General features: G+C 41.2%; 1 pseudogene; it reads left to right on the top strand.

Moving 5' to 3' along the window:
- The first annotated feature begins 277 nt into the window (after positions 1-277).
- Positions 278-395, top strand: LOC126238565 (5S ribosomal RNA; annotated as a pseudogene).
- The last annotated feature ends 20,837 nt before the right edge of the window (positions 396-21,232 follow it).

The following is a 21,232-nucleotide window of genomic DNA, read 5'->3' as shown; positions in this document are numbered from 1 at the left end:
CCGTCAGTTCACCTGATGATGGCGACATGTATGATCGCCGAAATATTGTGCCCGTTGGACACTGTAGACCGGCAGTACACCCGTGGATATTTTGATTAAAAGAAAAGTTAACCTACAGCATGCAAAATATTTTTCTCTTTTAAACTGCTGCAACTTATTCAATGTTTTTCGACAAGATGCTAAAACAAAATTAGTATCTTGCTGTAGGTTTTGGTCCTGGGCACACTTTGTCTTCCATGGTCCCCATGACCGAAAATAGTACCACCAATATCCTAGGGGCAACGGCCTTGCCGCAGTGGATACACCGGTTCCCGTGAGATCACCGAAGTTAAGCGCTGTCGGGCGTGGTCGGCACTTGGATGGGTGACCATCCAGGCCGTCATGCGCTGTTGCCATTTTTCGGGGTGCACTCAGCCTCGTGATGCCAACTGAGGAGCTACTGGACCGAATAGTAGCGGCTTCGGTCAAGAATACCATCATAACGACCGGGAGAGCGGTGTGCTGACCCCTCGTCCCTTCTATCCGCATCCTCCCCTGAGGATGACACGGCGGTCGGATGGTCCCGGTAGGCCACTCGTGGCCTGACGGCGGAGTGCAACATCCTGGGGTACGGTCAGTATTTGCGTCAGTGCTCTGACCACTAAGGGTCATTTTATTCTGAGTGGAAACATTCCAGCAATCAGAATCTCATTCTGGAACCACCATCCCTGCTACATTGTCATCCGCATCAACTTTACTATCCGTCAGCAGCCAGCGTGGCCTCTACAAGGAAGAAACGTGTAACCCAACGTCAATTGAACTTGGTAATATTTTTATCGTTCTTGTCATCGGCTACGCCAAACTTAATTTCTTGTGCTCTCGGGACTATAACGTTGAAGTGTCCCTTCCAGACTCTAGTTATAACAAACTTAGTGCAGGAACCATAGTGTTTGGAGGTTTAATGTACTGCGACATTATCAGGTCTTCTACCTCAGATATTATTTTATTGTTGCTTATTGTGACGTTCCCTTTCCCCCTTTGTTGTCGCTGTTGATGTTGAGCCGCTACTGCTACAGGTCGGTCGGTGGAATGGAGACGCGACGCGCAGTGATGGTTGTCCCCGTCGGATAACGTGGAACAGCACCTGAAAATCTCTAAAGAAAATTGTTCCTCGCGTAATGTGTGAGAGCCCGTTTGCGAGTCCGCGCAGTCTTCTCAGCGATGCGAACTGCTGATTTTAATCGTCTATTATGGTTTTATGATGATTTACCATGCCCGGTTAGTTGGTTATTGCAGTATTGAGTGAATCATTCATCACCGGCGTCGTTTCACAGCACTGAAGCGAGGAAAAATTCATTTGCGGTGCAGTATCAGTAGTTGTTACTTTGCTATGCAAAATTGTTCACTACGGCACGACGCATATCCTGAGATAATCTATAATGCTATCTTGCTTTCGTGCGTCGTGATATTATTTCGGCAAAACACTCCTTTCAATGCTCAATGTTCATCAAGTCACTCCTTCAATTAAAATGTTCACAGTTAATTAATTTTGATCATCAACTATCACACAGTTCAATTAATGATGGAGCCAACACGTGAGATTTTCAGTTCGGTGATCGTGACAATTACGACAACTTTTACAATCGGCGTATTTGTATTATCTTCGTGTCGTCGTATTAATGTTTCCTACTCCAGGCTAATCAGGTATTGCAGTCTTCGATACTGTGTCCATTCTTCGTTGTAAATGTTCACTTTGATGAAGGTTGTGTCCAACAATAATATCTCCAATAATTAAAGTTCATTAACTAGTCGTAGATTATCAGAATATCACTTCAGTTCAAGTTCTCAAGTCAGAATAACTGACAACAAAGTCTGCGCATCTCTATCACACAATATTACTTTTTTTAAAAAAAAAAGAAACAATCTCGTAGCGTTCCGTTTGTAGTACTATAACAAACGGTGCTCTCTCTCGACTTGATAGCAAGTAAGCTAGCAAGCGACTAACTTTTCCATGATCGAGCATTGTAGACGCATTGAATTTCCATTTCATCGCATTTACAGCTCACTTTCACAATAAATGTTATCTCTGACCAACATATTACTTTGGACATAACTTTCGTGGTACTGATTTGCAGTTATAGCTAAGATGTTTGATAGCTAATTAAAAAAAACCTTTCTTTCTGTCTAACTTTATATCATGACATACTCATCAATTGTTGAAATTGGTGTTCATCAAAACTTTAAGGTGTTATATTATTGTCAAAGTTGTTGTACCTGTCAGGATAACACTGTTCCCTTCTTAAAATTATCATGACATTCATATTTGGGTTTTCGGGTTTCTTGGGGGTGTTACAATGTTCAATTTTTATCTGAACTTCCGTTGTAAGAGTCTAGTTTTTTGTGATGCAATAAACTTCACTTTCATTGTATACCTGAGTATTTTTCCTGTGGCGTTTATATGGACATATTAAAAAGAGCATTAAAGATCTCTGCTCTGTGTTGAAAATAGTAACCTGGAGGCAAACAAACTAATTCTGCCAGATTTCTACATGTACGTGCAAGAAGATAGGAGAGTTAGTGTCCCAACAGGAAAATATCAGTGCAGTAACTCACAAGAGAATCAGTGCACTTATCGTAATGTAGTTGGAAGTAACGACAGCAGCTGGTGTCAAAATCAGAGGACTAATTGGTGAAATGAAAAACCCAGACATTACGATGAGAGTTCCCAGCCAGGAAATGGAGTGCAAGGTCAATCAAGGGAGGAGGAAAATGGAGCAGTGGAAATAATCGAAATTCCATATCCAGCCCCAGGCTCTAGTCAACTGTCGTGGCTCAAGAATATATAGAAAGCGAGCACAGACTGAGGACAGTTCTACACTAAAGTATGACGAGATCAGAGACGACTTGTTGGCCGAGATGGGCAACACTGAAGAAGCAGTGTGTCCCGTCACAGCTTTTGAAATGTTATATTCTCTTACCTGTAAGTTCTCACTTTCTTTTTCAGGCAGCTATCAACAACAGTACTATGTTTTGAAAATGCATCACACAGTGCTGTATTGTATTCATTTATCTTTACTATCAGTTTCCGTCACAACACATCATCTTGGAATAAAAGAATAAACAACACTGCTCAAATGTCACACTAACTGAGAAATGTAAACCGATTTAATGGTATATTCATTAGACGTGCAATGAATATACCAGTAAATGTGTCTCTGTGTCTCAATGTGTGTGCCACGTGAGAGGTATTTTTCATTCTTTCATACCAAGATGGTCACTTATAGCCGTATCTGGTAGCGACAACAAATGAATCCAGTACAGCTCTGTCTCATCCATTTTTCAAACCATAAGTTTTTGTTTGTGTCATATTCCTTTTAATACCTGTGGTTTCCACAGTTTGCACGTATATCATTTTTGAGGATCGATTATGCGTTTCGTTAATCTGTCCTGCAGCCAGCAGTTAATCAAAAAAATGTGTGTAAAACAAAGTCAGTAGTATAATTATGCGTTGAACGTTGGGACTTGACGGACTGGCCAATCATTTTGTGGATGTAAGTACGCCCATGTTTCCCTATCTCACAATTACGTGGCACAGTTATCCCATACTGTATGTTTTACAAATTTTTTAGATAATGAAATGCTGTCGAAATGTGCTTTTATTCTCATTGGCGAGCGTTAAGAAAGCAATATGTATTGATGCTCTAAAAAGGTGCTTTATCCACGATACCCCACCTCATTTTCTTTTAACAACGTTTAACCTAACCTAACCTAACGTAAGCTAACCTAACATTCCGTACGTTGCGTCAAACAAGTTTCTTTTTGTTATTAGCTGACAATTTTTTTTTTTGCAAAAACCTTTAATTTCTGCCATTTGTATTATAGTTTTGAAGGGTGTAAAGAATTGTGACGTTGGAGAAGACTCTAGTATGTGCGGCATGGGGGGGGGGGGATTTATGGCTTTTATGTTCTGCGTGGTCACAGATTGCACTGCAGGCGATATTATGAGGTTTTTGGCCTACCGCAAGCTGCAAATTATGCTCTGGGGCTGAGATGTTTAGAGTTTTTGTCAGATACAGGTTTTTCCAATAGAGCGAGGAGCGATCTTGATCGTATTTATGTTAGGAAGTTTGTTTGCCTCTGTGTCACTTTCGTATGTTCACCGGCCTGTGTTGCCAGAATGTCTTGTATAGTTTGGAACATGCCACACTTTCTGAATTTGCTATGCGTAGTGCACATCTCGCTTAGATCATCACACGTGCAGACCTGTGAACGAGTACGGGACGATTTTTTAAAACAAACTTTTTGGGCGAACAAGGTTTGTTTAAAATATGTTTACCGAGATTCTCTGGGTCAGGGACAGCACATAACGTTTGTAGTGGAGATCGTGTTTTGCTTTGCCTTGATTTGTGATGAAGTAAATTAAGGACAGACATGAAACTAAAGACCTTTTTATTAAATGTTTCACAGTTGCATATCAGCATTAATTTTAATATTCGATATTTTTGCTTGTGCCTTTGCCCCGCAATGATGCAGGGTCGGCATGGTGAATCGGATTTGGCATGTTAATGTTTACGGGGCTCCGGAACGCCCTATACTTGCAATGTTAAAATAACGCTTATAAATTACATCTTTCCTCACAAAGTATTTGAGGTAGGAAGTTGAACTTTTTACAGATTATTTATTGGAATATGGGCTACAACTTCACACAGGGATTTTACAAAATTTTAGTTCAGTTATTAAAGATGATTTTTTTCAATTGTAATGAAAATTCACAACATTTTTTTGCAATTTTTTATTTATATATTCAAAAATATACAGTTTTTTGGAAAAAGGCTGTGTTAAATTATGCAGAAGGTACTGTGTAACATTTACTGGAAGTTTGAAACAAACATGTTTGGAAGATCCTTAGAAAACATGTAATTATTATGAGAAAATAAAAGTTTTTGGAATCGAGCGACAAAGATTGGATTTACTTTTTAGTGCATTCCAGGTCCATAGGATGGATTATCTTCATCCTCTGCAAACTCCTCCTCCAGCTTCCTCTTGTTCCTCCTCCTGTTTACTCTTGCTTGTATTTCTAGACTCTTTACAGCCCTGTCTGCAGCCCGAAGGCGTTCCTTGTCTAAAGCAAGCATCGCTCGTTGTTGTGTTCGTAGATTTTGCTACCATTTTCTTCAGTTGCAGTTACTGCAACACTGTTCCAAAAGGTGGTCATGTATGAACACGTATCACATTTCAGTTGTATTTCACTAGCAAGTCCTACGTGCTTTATTATGGAGAGTTCCAGACCAACTTCACTACAATGAATACATCTTACACAGTTTGAAAAAATTCTTTTGAGAACCGACATATCAAATATTTCATTCACATCCGATTCGCCCATAAAACATTCATAGTTTTCACTCATTGAACCAAGCTTCTTCTGTGAAGTATTTTCTTTCCCACTTTGACTGCTATGGGCAGGTGTACTTGAGAGGTTAGGTTCACTCACTTGGTTATCGTCTTTATTGTTTACAGTAATAACACATACCTTTGGCTTTCCAACATTTCTCCTTTTCTTAAAAGCCTTCAGAGGATTTCTAATAACTTTACTTTTACTCATTATTATACTTCAACAAAACAGAGACTCAAGAAACAGAATTAATTACGAATATTTTCGAGATAACGACAGAGTAAATAAACATGAAACAATCGACAATCACACCAGCGATATATATTGAACCATCACAGGTTAGCCACAACACATACTTTATCTCACATCACTAAAATGTAGCTGATGAACACGGACGTTAATAATAACACCATTTGACAGCAGTTTAACAGCGCCACAGTGGGTCACGCCCATGTAGAACACATTTCAAAAAAAATTAAAAATAGTTGTAGTCTTCGGAATTGAATAACTTATATATCTATTAAAAGGTAATAGTCTGCAGATTCAGAAAACGCAAAAAAGTAAAAATTGAACTTTTCATGATTTTGAGCCTTTCTGGAGCCCCTTAAGGGGTGGCCGGATGCCCTTCCTGCCGCCACCCCGTACCCACCAGGACGGAATTAGTGTACCCCAAATGTCTGTGTCTAGTGTAATCCATGGAATAGTGTGAATGTGTTCAGATACCTGCGAGAAGTGTAACTGAGGCGGGACGTGGGGACCAGCCCGGTATTCACCTAGTGGGATGTGGAAGACCACCTAAAAACCACATCCAGGCTGGCCGGCACACCAGCCTCCGTCGTTAAGCTGCCGGGCGGATTCGATCCGGGGCCGACACGCCTACCCGACTCCAGGAAGCAGCGCTTTAGCGCTCTCGGCTAACCTGGCGGGTCATTAATTTTAATTTTTGATGATGGGAAAGATTTAATGTCAAGATTACCGTGTACCGTTGTGATGTTGTGTACAGCGCAAAACTTGCTAATTTAATCTTATGGCTGTTACTTAAGCGGATGCTCCGTATAGCAAGACATAGAAGAGCCTCGTCCAACGCTTTGAGTAACGGGCCTCCACCCCTTGGAATGACACAGATTTGCGACTGCCTCACATGCTCCACCACAAAGCACAAAGAGCCACTCGCATGCACCTGTTGTCTTCACCACGTATTACTGCCCATTCTGCATGTGTGAACAGTTTGTGAGATAATTCTCTAAATAATGCCCCTGTGCTCTTACTTTAAATTTGCGAATTTACGTGACTGTATCGACTCCTAAGACCTCATATCTAATCGCTGGATTAATTTCGTTCGTCTAATATTTTTGTAGTTCGGTATTTTGTTATTCCTTGTGAAATTTATCTTTCGTTGTCTCGTCTCACAAGGTACCGAAGCCATTCTGCTGTGTGCATTGTTAATACTGTTATATTGTTATATTAAGTTTCCTTAATATAATACGAACTTAAAGTTATTCTGCCTTTCATTTCTAACGAAAATCACGTCACTTTCATGTGGTTTTTAATTTGTGTGACGTATTTTCGGAGTATCGCGGCTGGAACAGATGAGTCGACGGCACATTGTTAGTAGATGTCAACGACCAAATGGTTTCGAATTCAATCATTACTTTGCACTGCGTCTTACCCTCTACGTCCCTGAGATACTGGGACAGGTCCTTTTATGTGTCTCTTCACACAAGCTACGCAAAGAATGATTCAGCCATTCGTCTACTAACAACGACGTCGTTGCGCGGTCTGCACCAGTAGGATACAGGCCCCGCGAATATTGAAAAGTTTGTGATGGTGGTCAATTTCCCCTATATGTTGCATTCTCAGCTTCATACCGAACAAGGTACGAAACATTGGCTGTATTATCGTGCTGAGCCGTACGTACTGCGGAAGACAATACGCGCAACCACCATCTGGCGGCACCTGCCCTTTTTTAAAACTTATGTTAAATCATTGAAATTACTATTCTTGAATCTATTTACTAGCAGTAACGTGTCAACCCTGTCAGCAAGCACAATACAGATAACGACAAACATGAGGCTTTGGCGAAAATGAAGCCACAAAGGCAACCATCCTTTCAAGTGAGCATAGTTTTGCACTACAAAAATATGTAATTGAACCGTACCCCGGAAGCGAAAAAGTTTTTACTCTTATTCTGCACATTAGGCCAGCATAAAAACAATACTTTTTTTGTAGAAGAATTTTACATACAAACATAATTTATTTTCGAAAACTTGGGACCCACCGAACTGCAAATAATTATTCACACCCATATATTTTGCAATATAAACAAGTGCTATTAATTTTTGTGCCATTCTGTACTCAATACGATAAATAACTCGTAAATAGTTATAACACATTAAAAGGGCTTTTCTAGCGTAACGGACATAGTATACTATATTAAAGGACGTTAGTAGATAGGTTGTCACGAATCATCAAGTTCACAACGTGTCCTTGTGGCACAAATTCACTAAAGATAAGTGTTCCACGTGCCAGATTTGTGCAAACAACCAAGATTATTACAGAAATCATGTTATCCTCGTGTTGGAGAACATTAGTTTACGACATCTGATCATGAATACCATAGCATAGTATGCTCATGGTCATCCAGTGGAGTGCTTTATACAATTGTTTACATGATATGAACTCAGTGTAGACTCGTTGTTGATATTTTCCTTCCACACAGCAGCAAAAGAGCATTCAGTTGAATAAATGGAGGGGGAGCGGTGGGGGGGGGGGAGATCAGGCCACCCCCTCTGGTTGATGTTTGCAGGCAGCATCAGGAGCCATGAGTTCCAAAGCGCAGGCGCGCGCTGCTAGGCTCCCAAGTGTTGCCAACTGTTTCCTCAGTACTCCACAGGATTCATGAAACAAAGTCAAATCGCAGCATCAGTGCTTAATAAAGACTCGTTCACACACTTCTGCCAACACCATGTACTGAACTGACGTCCTGATGTACTTCCTAGTTCTATGCAAAACTGTGATCATGACCCGCTTTGCTATGGACTCTGTTTTTACACACAGTCTGTAAGTTAGTGTACACGCCCTCTGTGCAGGCTCAGCATTTACTAGTGTTCAAAATACTTAATCCTAAACAAAAAACACTGGCTGAGACAGCAGAAATTCCTCTTGGATTTTAAAGAAAATTATTCGCAAATTGAAATTCACTTGCATCTTGAGCAAAATATTTAACCGTCATACATTTAAAAAAAGGACGTTGTGATAATCACGTAGCATAAAATTAAGCCTGGTGGTCACTGGCCCATGCAAGACGAATGTTACACGAAGGTTTTGTATAATGTGACACAAATATCTGAGTAATGAAGTAGATGATAACTACAACCCTAGTAGCTAGCCTGCACTTCGAATCCAGCCAAAAAAATACCTCTTTGTTTGATTAATATCGTGTGGCACAGACATTCCTGGTGTTATGTTTCCATATTATTACATTTAACTAAGCTTGAGGTGCCATATGAATACCCATAACATGATATTTTTAAAACCAAGCAGGCAATATGATGTTTTGCACATTTTCTGTACCATCGTGATGCAAGACTGTTAAGAGCTCTAAAATGCAGATAAAATACGTTCTGAACCATCCAAAACTTTTCGCCATTTAAAATCTGTTGATAACTAGCATCATACTGTAAGTAGGTTTTTTTATTGGTAACGCCACCTCTGTATGAAAATCACTGGCTGTGCCGTGTGCAGTCTGTGGCTGCTTTGCATTCTTGTAATACTCGTCATTGTAGTGTTAGGCAGCTGGCTGGGAACAGCGCGTAGCGTTGCGCTGCTGGCGGCTCACCTCCAACTGCCACACGCTATGCGCTGTTCACAGCCAGCTGCCTAACACTACAATGGCGAGTATTACAACAATGCAAAGCAGCCACAGACTGCACACGGCACAGCCAGTGATTTTCATACAGAGGTGGCGTTACCAATAAAAAAACCTAAACAGCCTACTTACATATAGGTATAAGTTATGTTGTTTGCCATGCATAGTGCTACTAAATTTCACTTTGTATTATTCTTTTAAGCCAGTTTTACTACTGATTTATTTTTCTTGTTTGCTGCTCATTGCCTTATATTAGTTGTAATTTATGCTGTTTGCTTTGCCTTTTGTATTTTTTATCATTGCTGTTTGTGTTAATTGTTTTGTGCTGCTGCATTGCCTCGTTCCTTAGTTTAGCATCTGAGCTCAGTAGATTTAAGTTAGCTTAAGAGGGGGTAGACTATAGAAGAGAATGAGCTGCGATGAATTGGAAGAAATGCATTGAGAAGTTATATGAAAAAAGTACAGAAAGCAGGTATAGGTAGGATTTTCTTGGAAATAAATAATGAGGTAAGAAATATGTGAAATAAATACAGAAAGCATGCTTGGATAGGATTTTTTTGGTGGAAGCAAAGGTTGAAATAAGACGAAAGATCTATGGAATGAAGTTTTGGGTTGGACTGCAGTACCAAATGTTACACTGAAAACAAACCCTGTCCTTTCCTTTTGTGTTATCCCACTATGTGTTTGTGTACCCTTGTGTATTTGTTTTCTTCCTGTCTCTGTGTAGTTTCATAGAATTTTTTCTTCTTCTAATACTATGCTACATTCACTATGATGAGGAATACTGTTATCCTCAAATATAATTTGCATTAATAATATGTTATTTACTTTGTAATGATGTTTGGACATTATTTATTCTGTTTTGTTGCTCATGTGTAAAGTTGATATTTCAAAAGTTATTCTGATCTTTATGTATGTACTTATGTCATTATTTTTGTAACACTGATGTATATGTTATTTCTATTCTATTGTAAAACCTGTACTACAAATGTTATCTGTATTGTTATGTTCTTTAATGATGTATTTTGTACCTTTGTAATTGTATTCTTATGTTATAAAATTGTAATTGACACCAGGTCATCAAATTAAGTAACTTGTAAGTTACATTTCACTGCACACGTTTCTATTGGTCATAGTATATGGACAATATGTGAGAAGTAGGGACTGTTAGTGTTTGCACGTGTGTTAATAATTCAGCAAGGGACTGGATAACAGCATTGCTGGTTCTAAGGACAATTAAAAAAACTTTGTGAGTGCACAAGTGGTGGTTTATGGACTTGCTATATTGTCCGCAAGACTCTTCGATGGTGATTGTGCAACTGCACAGTCGCAACAGATGGCTGCTGGCCGTCTCTACAAGGACTACAGTGGGTCTGCATCTTTGATGACCCACCAGTACCATTATCTCTACAAGGACTACAGTGGGTCTACATCTTTGATGATCCATCAATACCATTATTTCTACAAGGACTGCAGTGGGTCTGCACCTCTGGTGGCCCACCAATACCGTAATCTCTACCAGGACTACAGTGGGTCTGCTCTGTAATGACCTACCTACCAATACTCTTCAAAACTTCGACTGACTCCGCTGTGGGTTTGCTCTGTTGTGGCCCATGACCTGTCTGCATGTCGAGAGTCAGCACTGTCTTTCCGTTGGAAGGACAACGCTACTTCTTCACGATTGCATGGAAATCCACTACTTCCGTGTGCATTTTCTTTTACTGCTCAGACTTTGAGAAAAACACTGCAATGTGATGAATGATCAGGACTGTTTTTATGGACTGTGAGAAAATTTTAGCTTTTGACCAACATTGTATCAATAAGTGTGTGCATTTGATTTCTTTGTTATTGTAATTACGATTATGAAAAATTTTAACAAATATGTATTGCCCAGTGCCCAAAACAATTTGTAAAATTTTTTGTGGGGAGCATGGGGGCTATGTAAGTAGGCTGTTTAGGTTTTTTTATTGGTAACGCCACCTCTGTATGAAAATCACTGGCTGTGCCGTGTGCAGTCTGTGGCTGCTTTGCATTGTTGTAATACTCGCCATTGTAGTGTTAGGCAGCTGGCTGGGAACAGCGCGTAGCGTTGCGCTGTTGGAGGTGAGCCGCCAGCAGTGGTGGATGTGGGGAGAGAGATGGCGGAGTTTTGTAATTTGTCATGAACTGCTATATATATTATGACTATTAAGGTAAATACATTGTTTGTTCTCTATTTAAATCTTTCATTTGCTAACTATGCCTATCAGTAGTTAGTGCCTTCCGTAGTTTGAATCTTTTATTTAGCGGGCAGTAGTGGTGCTCGCTGTATTGCAGTAGTTCGAGTAACCAAGATTTTTGTGAGGTAAGTGATTTGTGAAACGTATAGGTTAATGTTAGTCAGGGCCATTCTCTTGTAGAGATTTTTGAAAGTCAGATTGCGTTGCGCTAAAAAAAAAAATATTGTGTGTCAGTTTAAGGACAGTCGTGTAAAATTGTTTAAAGGGGACGTTTCAATACTGTCAATTCTGAATCTGTAGGCTTTATTACAGAGACTGTATTTAATATATAATGGATGTAATGGTGTATTTATTTGTAAACGTACACAATTGAATGTAATTATAATGTAGATGTTACTAATTGCTGGGTAATCGCCAAGGAAACTTTGTTTGAATGTACCGATAGAAATGAGGAAATGGCATTAGCTGTGCCATTATATATCTTTGCATATGGACAGTCTCAATTGCGCTGCGAGCGTAGAGGAAACAGAAGCTTGAGTCTTGAAAGAGTGTGGAAGAGCTTGTTGAGCCCTCCTGCAGACGAGGTGTGCAGTAGAGTCCTGCATGACCGAGTACGCGAGGACGAAACACGAGATTGGGCGAGCACACCCTAACTGGGTAGGCTGCCCGCACTAGATCTAGTGACCGAACATACACTCCTGGAAATGGAAAAAAGAACACATTGACACCGGTGTGTCAGACCCACCATACTTGCTCCGGACACTGCGAGAGGGCTGTACAAGCAATGATCACACGCACGGCACAGCGGACACACCAGGAACCGCGGTGTTGGCCGTCGAATGGCGCTAGCTGCGCAGCATTTGTGCACCGCCGCCGTCAGTGTCAGCCAGTTTGCCGTGGCATACGGAGCTCCATCGCAGTCTTTAACACTGGTAGCATGCCGCGACAGATTGGACGTGAACCGTATGTGCAGTTGACGGACTTTGAGCGAGGGCGTATAGTGGGCATGCGGGAGGCCGGGTGGACGTACCGCCGAATTGCTCAACACGTGGGGCGTGAGGTCTTCACAGTACATCGATGTTGTCGCCAGTGGTCGGCGGAAGGTGCACGTGCCCGTCGACCTGGGACCGGACCGCAGCGACGCACGGATGCACGCCAAGACCGTAGGATCCTACGCAGTGCCGTAGGGGACCGCACCGCCACTTCCCAGCAAATTAGGGACACTGTTGCTTCTGGGGTATCGGCGAGGACCATTCGCAACCGTCCCCATGAAGCTGGGCTACGGTCCCGCACACCGTTAGGCCGTCTTCCGCTCACGCCCCAACATCGTGCAGCCCGCCTCCAGTGGTGTCGCGACAGGCGTGAATGGAGGGACGAATGGAGACGTGTCGTCTTCAGCGATGAGAGTCGCTTCTGCCTTGGTGCCAATGATGGTCGTATGCGTGTTTGGCGCCGTGCAGGTGAGCGCCACAATCAGGACTGCATACGACCGAGGCACACAGGGCCAACACCCGGCATCATGGTGTGGGGAGCGATCTCCTACACTGGCCGTACACCACTGGTGATCGTCGAGGGGACACTGAATAGTGCACGGTACATCCAAACCGTCATCGAACCCATCGTTCTACCATTCCTAGACCGGCAAGGGAACTTGCTGTTCCAACAGGACAATGCACGTCCGCATGTATCCCGTGCCACCCAACGTGCTCTAGAAGGTGTAAGTCAACTACCCTGGCCAGCAAGATCTCCGGATCTGTCCCCCATTGAGCATGTTTGGGACTGGATGAAGCGTCGTCTCACGCGGTCTGCACGTCCAGCACGAAAGCTGGTCCAACTGAGGCGCCAGGTGGAAATGGCATGGCAAGCCGTTCCACAGGACTACATCCAGCATCTCTACGATCGTCTCCATGGGAGAATAGCAGCCTGCATTGCTGCGAAAGGTGGATATACACTGTACTAGTGCCGACATTGTGCATGCTCTGTTGCCTGTGTCTATGTGCCTGTGGTTGTGTCAGTGTGATCATGTGATGTATCTGACCCCAGGAATGTGTCAATAAAGTTTCCCCTTCCTGGGACAATGAATTCACGGTGTTCTTATTTCAATTTCCAGGAGTGTAGAAGCCGTGACCGAATACGTAGCACGTAACTTCAAACACATTACACGTGTCATTATCCGTGTGAGACTGCAGCCAGTACGGGCTTCTCATTTGTGGTGTGTCTCTCTCTGTAATCATGCAGCCGGCCGAAGTGGCCGCGCGGTTCTGGCGCTGCAGTCTGGAACCGCGAGACCGCTACGGTCGCAGGTTCGAATCCTGCCTCGGGCATGGATGTGTGTGATGTCCTTAGGTTAGTTAGGTTTAACTAGTTCTAAGTTCTAGGGGACTAATGACCTCAGCAGTTGAGTCCCATAGTGCTCAGAGCCATTTTGTAATCATGCAGCGCGAGGAAGCCAGTGCAGTAAGACCTAAGATTGAAACCAATGTTTACACATTGAAGGAACGGGAAGGTCTAAAAAACGAAGTATGGGGTGCATTTCTGTTGGTTGTGGACGAAAACAGTGCGTCTACTGGGTACGTATCGTGCATAAACTGCTCCACATTATTGTGTTTCCAGTCGGGAACCCCTCATTTAAAGAAACACAGTTGCAGGAAACCTCACAAAGATACAGCTCCTTCAGGGATACCGGCAGTAATAAAAAATAGTATTACAGCAAAATGTGTTGCAATGTGTGCTAAAGATATGAGACCTTTCAATGCTATTTCACGTAAAGGTTTCAGAGAACTAGGCCAAGAATTAACACATCTAGGTGCGCATTATGGAGAAGTTAACGTGGCAGATGTCATGCCACATCCCTCTACTATAAGCAGACATGTCAAAGAACAAGCTGATGCAATGCGAAGAAGCATAATGCCTTCTATTATTGCGGAAGTTATTAATAAAACAAGTGCTGCGACAGTTGATATGTGGACTGATTCGCATAATCAGGCGCACTGTTTGACACTTAAAACAGATTACATTATCACAGATTGGTCTCCTGTGAACAATGTTTTATTTACAACAAAATTCCCTGACGTGAAGAAGACGGGAGTAAATATTATGAAAGAAATTGAAGAGAGGATGGTTGATTGGGACATTTCGCCAGACATGTTGCACAATTTTGTTTTTGTCACCGACCAGGTTGCTAATGTAAGAAAGGCTTTGTAAAATCGCGAAAGGATACCTTGTGCTGCTCATTCTATAAACACAGCACTTAGCCATATTTTCGATGAAGATAACTTCTTGTTAAATCATGCCCCGAACATCGCATCAACAATAAATACTGCAAAATGCATTGTGAGGTACATTAAGAAAAGTGGCCTCTGCTCGTCTTTGAAATCATCGTCGGAACAAGAGGTCTGCACATCCTGGAACAGCTTGTACGCTATGCTGGAATCATTACACACTCAGTATAACGAAGTTGCTGCTTTGCTGGCGGAAAAGGACTCCGCTTACAGATTGCAAGGATATGATAATGAGCTTGCAAGAGAAATTGCGCATTTCCTGAGACCATTTAAAGAGGCCACAGATGAATTAGAAGGCGGAAAAGAACCGACAATCCAGTTAGTTCTTCTTTGGTTTCACAAACAGCAATGAATTTGCAGTGTCAATGACACTGACTGTCACGTGAGTAATTGCTGCAGTTAAAAGCACTGTTTCGTTATAATACGCGATGGATTTATAATTAACTAGTGTAATCGATGTGTACTAACAGATATGTACTTTTTAAGACGAGGTACAAAGGATTAAAAATCTAGCCTTGACTTTCGTTTGTGAAAAGACTGTGATCATTTCCAGACATAAAATTGCTACGTCTCCTATCCGCGATTGTATTGAAATATCATTTTACTTTCCAAGTGCTTTATGAATTTAGCTGTGTCACGTACTCGTATTTGGAAACGTTACTTTTATATTAAAAGAGAGAGAGACAGAGATAAATACATTGTGTGTGTGTGTGTGTGTGTGTGTGAGAGAGAGAGAGAGAGAGAGAGAGTGAGAGGGGGGGGGGGTTGGATTCGTACAGTGCAGTGCAGCGAGCCGGGACGAGGCGAGGCGAGACGTCAGCGGTGGCCGGTCATGCTCGGTTATCCGCGTGTCCGGAATCCGGACAACAGACATGGGGCGAGTACGTGACCGAGCCGAGTCGTGTGGGGCCGGACACGAGCTGCTCGTTCCCCCCGTCAACAGGCGAGCCGTGACCGGTCAAACATTGAGCTTTGCAGCACTCTAGTGTGCAGTTACGATGGCGCCAGTGTAGGTGCATCTACTTGGAGTTGACAGGTGCAGGAAGCTGCAGTTCTAACTGATGCCTTTCCAATAATTATCCGTGGCCCTGGAGACGACTCGTTCTCAACCAGCAGCTGCAGCAACAACAGAGGCAGCTCAGTGTTATCGTCGGCTACATTCTTCGTCGTCCGCATACCTACGACTTGCTAAGACTGTTAACTGACAGAGTACAGCTAATATTGTACAGGCATTACCGAATGGCCTTTCTTTAACAAACTTTAGTGACTAACATTCCTGAATAATAACCTGTAATTCTTAAAACTTGTAGGACACCTCTGTTGTCATTATCCTCAGACATAATTATCAAGCAGGGTCCCTTTCCTTTCCATGCAATCACCGAGTATCGTAGTAGTAGTAGCTTTATTCATCCATAGATCTCTTTTTACAAGGATGTAGAACCTGTCTACGTATTTACAAGTTTAGACCAATTTAAAATAAGCTAATTGGTATACACATACATTTACAGACTTCTAGTTACACATAATCATTAGATTTACTCCTGGTGTACAATACTTTTTTTACAAATAATGTAATGCCACACCGTTCACTCATATCTCACTATCAGTCACTGCACATACTATATACACATTGTTTCATAAGACTTCACTCACTACACACACACACACACACACACACTAGTCATCTCTGGGCCATTTTCTGTACCACAACTTTCCATCTGCTATCCTGAGAAACTGAGTCAGTATCCCTCCATAATGAGTGACATGTTGAGCTCAGAAAGAGGAAGAGGTGTTAGTATTGTGCTATGCATAGGTTGGGGGTAAGTATTTCTAGAAAGGAAAAAGAAGGAAAAAATCCTAAAGTGAAGACGTTATGTGGAATGTTGAACGTTTTATAATCAATATTATTATTATTTATTTGTACAACATTTTTATCAAGTCCCTACTCTGTTTTATCTAAGTAATCCTCCAATGTATGAAATTTATGGCATAATAGGTACTTTTTAGCTGCCTCTTTAAATACGTGTATTTTTGCAATTTCTTTAATCTCTTTTGTTAATTTATTGTATAGTTTTATTCCTTGGTAGAATATGCTGTTTTGAGTTTTATGTTTATTTTTTCTTAGTAAATGTAAGTTGAGTCTATCTCTTGTTGCATGGTCACGGACAGAGCTGTTTATGCAGTAATTACCAATGTTGTTTTTATGTGTATAATTGACTGGTAAATGTATTCACATGGAGCAGTTAAAATCCCGTGTTTTGAACAGATCTTTACAATGAGGTCGACTAGTATTTTTGGTTATTATGCTTATGGCTCTTTTCTGCAGTTTGAAAGTTGCGTTCATATTTTGTGCATTTGTTCCCCAGAAAAGAATGCCATAGCTAAGAATCGAGTGTACATACGAATAATATGTAACTAAAAGACACTGCATGTTACACACTGATGACAGGATTCTAAGGACATAACATGCTGATGACATTCTGTTTGCAAGTACCTTTCTGTGTTCACACCACTTCAACTGAGAATCAATATTCATTCCTAGAAATTTTCCATTTGTTACACAGTCTATAGAGGTGCCATCTACGTTTAATTTAATATAGTCAGTTTTCCTCTTCAAACTGAAATTCATGGCATTAGTTTTCTTTATGTTCAATGTCACTTTATTACTTATTGACCAATCATAAACTTCCTTGAAAGTTTCATTTGCTTTCTCGGCAAGGAGTTCTCTTGTTTTTTCAGTGACTATAATATTGCTGTCATCAGCGAAGAGAATTTTTTAACCATGAGTAACACTAGTGGGAAAGTCATTGATGTATATCAGGAATAGTATTGGTCCTAATATGCTACCTTGCGAAACCCCTATATTAATGTATTTTGGTTCCGACAAGTGTTTTACTAAATGTTTGGACCTATTTGAAGTATGTGTTACCTCTACTCTTTGTACCCTACCTACTAGGTATGATTGAAACCACTCATCAGCTACCCCTCTTATTCCTAATCCTTCTAATTTATTAATAGAATCTTTTGGTCGACTGTATCAAATGCCTTAGGAAGATCCAAAAACATGCCTGTGACACACTCATCTTTATCAAGAGCATCAAGTACGACTTTTGTGAATTCTACTATTGCTGACTCCGTATTTTTGCCACGTAAAAATATGAAAACTGACTAACTATTTACTGTCTGTTTTGTTTGTTTGCTAATGACAAGTTTCAGTCTAAATTTTGCTGCCTCAGTAACTGTTGATTCATGTATTTCATAACAGATGTTTAGCTAATTTGCAACTTTGATTGTTAACTTCACTTACTTAAACTAACGTTTTCACTGGCAAAACTAATAACTGAAGATACATCCCAAATTAAGGGTGCGCAATTTCATTTATTCTGTATTTAGCTTAACGAGTGACTTCTGCTGGCTTCGTATATATTTACTGTTCTTATGTTAAAAGGAAATTAGTTGCTCATTTGCTTAAACTAAATCCAATCCAGTCTATTAATAATTAAAAGTATCTAGTCGTTCTCCAATTTTTGCTTTACGTTAGGCTGAGGTTACCGCAAGATATCTTTTAAATTTCGGTTACAGTCAGCCGTTTATTTAACCAGCAACTTCATTTAACTTTGTTTTCAGAATTTAGTATTTCAGAGTAAGTAACTGCAAACTGAGTTGCTTTCTGATTCACTTATTTTCTCGTGAACTGTTGTGTTATGGAAAAACGTGACAACCTCCTGTTGCCATACCAGTGATTATATGCTTAAATTTCTTTGCCATTACCTTTCTTAGGGTTCTGGAGCTCTAGCGCGTTGGCGACCGTTAAATTATCCTTTTTTTTTCTTTTGCTAATCAGAATTTTTCCTTTTAAATACTAGGTGGTATCCTTTTCCCCCTGTGCCGTTCGTGAGCAATTGCACTAAATTCCACACGTTTCAAAATTGTTGTCAGTATTTAAATTTGGTTTATAATAGATTCTTCATTCAGAAGGGGTTGTGGTACCCTTTCCTCCTACTAACTGGTATAATTTGCCTTCGATACCGATAACCTTACTCACTGTAAAATTTCATTAGGCAAAGGAGATCAAGGTCATTTATATCGCAATCCAATAGACCGATTAGGAAGGGGGAGGTTGCAAAGTCCTTAGCTGGTTGAGTTAGTTACTTTCTGGGATGGCTAAGCCAGGTGATGAACGAATACTGCAGTTTTCAGAGGTTTTTATCTTTTTTGAAAGAGGGGTGAAGGCGTAACATGGCATTAATATCACGTACCCTACACAATATTATTTCATTTCCCTGCCACCATTTCGTGGTTGTTTCATTCACAGGATATATATTTGCTTGGGAGGAAATATAAGCGTTTTTCTGACTGGGAAGGTGCGCTCCCAGAACAGTCACTAGTTGCTGTTTGTGGCAGTAGGTCGTCACAGTCTTACCACGTCATCGCAGGAGAGTTGAGTAATTTGATGGAAGTGCGATCGCGGCTCGCTCAGTGCTTTCCTTAGCTAGAGTTGCGGTCTGTCCTCATTGAAGGAAGAGACAAAGATTTCCACCTCTTCCATCTACTGAGAACAATTGAGCACGGCAGGTTTGCCTTTTCTGTACACACGTCAAAGCACAAGACGCCGTGGCAGCACCTGAGCAGCACGAGAAAGTCAGTTGCTTTCGCTCCAAATTTTTGGTGCCTCTATTTAATTAAGTCACCTCTGCCACCGTCTTGGAGTGAAGAGAATGACCAGTCGGTGGGATAATGTTACACATCTGTAAAAACCTTCTTTTGTTAATATGAGTTTTGTACACCAAGAGTGGAAAGTTTCTACTGCCTTCCCCTGCTGTTTTCTGAAAGAAGATCCCTTAATGTCCCACAGCTTTTCCATGGTTAGACGACCGACAAATGACAAACATAACCTTTTGTATACCTAAGTTGTTGCTCTCACCGTGACAGTGTTTTCGTTGCTTATAGTGGCCAGCTACAAGCAACTGTTGGTTGAAGTTAAATAGAGAGCCTCACTATCAGCTTTTTGCAATTATCTCAGTTCCTGAGTTTACAGTAGCAAAACACGTGCAGGAGACGACCTGCCATTCGTGAATGTGTACCAGGAGATTACTTGCCAAGTAAGATGTGAAATTTCGACTAGACTCCTGATGTGTGCACAGGAAGAGCATGCCACCTTCCTGACGCAGTGTTCTACAGTTGTGACAGTTTCCGCTTAGTTTTGATGAGTTCATGTAAAAATTAATATTTTTTATTAACTTTTAAAGTGCTCCAGAGGAACACCGTACCATGAAAAACATTGTACGCAAAAATTAAATAGTTTAGTTAATAAGAAACTGATTATTATAGCGCATTTCTCCATCAGATGATGTATGATGAATACATGATCATTATCTGTTGAGCTTCTTTTATACTCTTAAATAATGTAATTACCAATATCGTTTTCTAATCATGTTTTCAGAAGACCCCAGTAACTTCTAGAAATCACAGTCCAAGCTTTTTAGGTTGGTCTGCACCTAGTATACACAGTAAAACATTGATAATACCCACAAGAACGCATAATGTGGAATCTGATCAGAGGTACTCACCTGCTGTTGTAGTTTCTCCCGTAGGCGATGTCTGACATACACTGAAGTAACAAAAAACGTGGGATAGCGATATGCACGTATACAAGTGGCGGCAGCATCGTCTGCACGAGGCATAAAGTGGCGGTTCATTTGCAGAGTCGTCATTTGTGCTCAGGTGTTTCATGTGAAAATGTTTCCGATGTGATTATGGCTGCACGCTTGGAATTAACAGACTTCGAACGCTGAACGCTGGTTGGAGGTACAAGGGTGGTACATTCCATTTCAAAAATCGTTAGGGAATTCGGTATTCCAAGATCCATACTGTCAACAGTGTGCCAAGAGTACCACCTTTTAGGAAATACTGGGGATAGGCAAAAAAAAAAAAATGTAGACACCTGAACTTACTTGGGGACGATTTATTAATAAGGGGTTGGACCTCCATTTGCCCATAATACAGCTGCCATTCTTCTTGGAATACTGGCACGTAATGATTGTATAGTCCCCAGTGGACTGTTACGCCACTCTTCGATCAGAAACTCTTCTCACTCCTGTAGTGACGAGGGAGGTGGAAATCTGCTCAGGAGTATGCACTCCATTACCGACCAGAAGAGTTTGATAATGTCCAAGTACAGGGATTGTGCCCTGGCTGTGCGAATGGGTGGTGCAAATGATCACCTAAAATGCTCACGTAATCGTTGGCTGTTACACGGCTACTGAGAGTAATGATGGGACCAGCAGAATACCGTGATATGGCTGCCCACACCATCACACTTCCACCTGCATGCTTAGCCGTTAGAATCAAGCATCCAGGATTGTGGGCTTCTTTTGGCGGTCTCCCGACGTAAACTCGGCTTAATGTTCGGAATAACGAAAACACTGACTCGACGGACCATACGACGTGTTTTTATTGATGAGCCGTTCAGGATTTATGCTCCTAACTCCAT

The sequence above is a fragment of the Schistocerca nitens genome, chromosome 2 (assembly GCF_023898315.1).
Source record: "Schistocerca nitens isolate TAMUIC-IGC-003100 chromosome 2, iqSchNite1.1, whole genome shotgun sequence".
Taxonomy (NCBI): domain Eukaryota; kingdom Metazoa; phylum Arthropoda; class Insecta; order Orthoptera; family Acrididae; genus Schistocerca; species Schistocerca nitens.
The sequence above is the reverse complement of the archived record's forward strand: the minus strand, read 5'-3'. Positions and strand labels throughout refer to the sequence as shown.